This window comes from Sphaeroforma arctica, assembly GCF_001186125.1.
Source record: "Sphaeroforma arctica JP610 unplaced genomic scaffold supercont1.675, whole genome shotgun sequence".
In the NCBI taxonomy this organism is placed as follows: Eukaryota; class Ichthyosporea; order Ichthyophonida; genus Sphaeroforma; species Sphaeroforma arctica.
This window is the reverse complement of record NW_014039883.1, coordinates 19,441-22,474: the sequence shown is the minus strand read 5'-3', so window position 1 is coordinate 22,474 and position 3,034 is coordinate 19,441.

Below are 3,034 nucleotides of genomic sequence, written 5' to 3'. Positions count from 1 at the left end.
TTGTGATGTGGTGAGACGTGGTTGTGATGTGATGTGCAACGTATACTCTACGTGGCTATCTACTATATTGCAAAGATTTAATACAACACAACTCGACCTTATAGCTTCCTCTCGAAGGAGGCAAGTATTATTACACATCGTGCTGACAGTCAGACAACGCTACAGGTTGAAAGACTTGAAACACAACACACAGCGAACACTGAACAGTGAACAAAGAGGAACAGAATGGCGCCCGAGGTATCCGTTTCTGACTTTTCCCATGTTTCGAGTTCTAACGGTTGTTAAGGCGGGCTGCAAAACGATGTCGACTGAAATAGAATGTTAGACTTAGACGGCTGGTGCCGGTCAGTTGGACGACTGGAATCGGAGACTCGGACTCTCGGAGAGTCTGAAAGAGTGAGAGTGAGAGACGGGACACTCAAAAATTCAAAAGATGTATTTCGTTGATTTTTGACAAGGTGCAAACCGTTTAGCATATCTATATGTCATTGGTGGATATTAATTAATGGTATCTTATTGGTCAGTTTTAAATTTTTACAAGAAAAAAAGTGCATGTCTTGGCTTGAGGAAACGACATGTCGTTTACCAGTCCAGGTAAATAGGTGTATCATGTATCGTATGCGAACTGTAATTCAAAGTGCTAAAGCTGTGTGCATTTCTTGTACTTCTACTCACACAGGTACATTTTTGCTTTACATCCACACAAGATTTGCAGATTTTAGAGTCGGTTGTCAGTTGTCACACTCACCGGCATTTTGAACCGGACGATTTCTTTTTTTGCGTTGAACCCAGGTGTCATAAAAAATTACAGCACTGGAAAGTCACTAATATGTATTGTACATAAAAAAAAGTCTCGATGTAAATGTACTTTATCTAAACCTTTATTTGAAATAAGTTTGAGAAAGGAATTGAACATCACATCTAGCAAATTTGATTGGGCAATTGAAAAACATACCCTTAAAATTTTATGTACATGTTCATGTACATTTAGAGTATTTCCTCACGAAAGTACTGTAAATAACTTTTCCATTTTTGTGAAGAAGGACTCTCTACTCTTTTTTCACTAATGGATATTTCGGCATAGACTTGCGTAACACGGGATAAACTATGGTCCATTAACCGTAGTGAAATACTGGCCATTTCGGACAGTGTTCTGGATGAAATGGTTGCGCACTTTGACACTGTTGATTGCAAAACATGGAATTTGTACGTAGGTAGTGTACATATCGGTATACAATGGGGATGTGAGGTTGTTCACCAATCTTGAACTGTGTGGCGGGATAGACACTCACAATGGACGAAACTGCGGTCGACCACCACAATTATTCATTGATGCCGCATACAAGGGTACATTGCTGGCTTTTGCCATGTCGTTTTTTTGACACCACACTCCTCAAATATATAAGTAATGCTAAAAGTGATACCAAAATCATGAAGAAGATTTCCGAGATAAAGCCTTATGGCCTCGATATACTGATCAATATTGTAGAGGTTAAACAAGTCGTACCAGGAACGGTGATACTCATTCATCTCAAGTCAAAGGCGGGGTCGTATAGCTTCTATCTCTCGTATTTCAAATATTGGTAGCTTCCTCCTTGTCATCGTTCATGTGATCTGTGGTTCGATTTTTATTTTCATAGCCGTTTAAATCAGTGTTTTTAAGATATGATCACACTCTTTGTTGTGCAAGTCTCTCTGGCGTGCGATTTTCTTCTTCTCACCTCTGCAATTTTCTCCATCTCGTGGATACTGACCACCAGCTTGCAACTTAGACCAAAATACTTTGAGATGGCATTTTTATTGATGACCGTTTTCTTTTCAACGCTCGAACTATTCTCATTAGCCTTTAACCAGCCTTTAACCCCGTAGAAGCAGCCGAAATCAATCCGTAAACAGTAAAAAGGCGGATTTTCAGGGTGTAAATCCTGTCTTAGATCGAAATACATTGAGATGTCAATTTTGTTAACGACCGTTTAACTTCCAACACCCAAACTGTTCTCAGTAGGGACAATATTAGATATTCAATAGCCTTCAACCCCGTATAAGCAGCTAAAATTAATCCAGTGGATAGTAAAAAGCTTTTTTGGTGGGGATTCCGAACACTCAGAATTCATTCCGAGTAGGGATAATGTAGAAGACAAACACCCGAACAAAATTATACCTATGCTGTATAATTTGTTTTTGGTGTTCTGTATCCATCGTCGTGAATTAGCGCACCGATTCTGGGAAAATTGTAGGGAAGTTAAGATTGTCGAACTGCCGCGAGAAGCTCGGGGTGAGTGATACAACGGTGCAAGACATACGGTGCGCTAGTTCACGACGATGGATACAGAATACCTCTAACATTGGGTGAGAACTAAAACCTGTGTGCCATTGCGTGGAATAAAGCTGACCCACGTGGAGTAAAGCTGGCCCACGTGGAGTAAAGCTGGCCCACGTGGAGTAAAGCTGGCCCACGTGGAGTAAAGCTGGCCCAAAAATAGTATTCTCCGTACCGTTGCTAGGTTTCAGCATCATTTATGTGGGAGTTCATTATTGGCTGTGATTTTCTGATCACATGAGCACGGACGATGCTGAATAGACACTCGATACAGGGCTAAGGTTACCTTAGCAAGCTTGAAAATAAAAAGGAGAAATAAGCAGATGTGCCTCACAAAAGCCTAAAAAATCAAATTCATCAGCGCTACCCCGTTGCATAAACATTCACCCTCACTAATTCACCAGCGCCGGACAGCCAGGTTGGCGGTATTATTGGGATCATCAAGATTATCCTGTAATGTTTAAAATAGTATTTGATTAGCTTGGAAATATGTAGACTGAAAATATCGGCACAGCCACAAGACCTAAAATCAAGAGAGCCTCACCTTTTTATTTTCTGAAGACTCCGTGTGATGATGCTTCCAAGAAGTGTGGTTCGTGTATAACTTTTTTTTATACAATATTGGCCTTGACCGGCAAGTAGCACTATAATTGCACTAGTGTGTGCATATACGCGTTGTTTCTTTACGTGTTCTCGCCATACTAGATTTGAAAA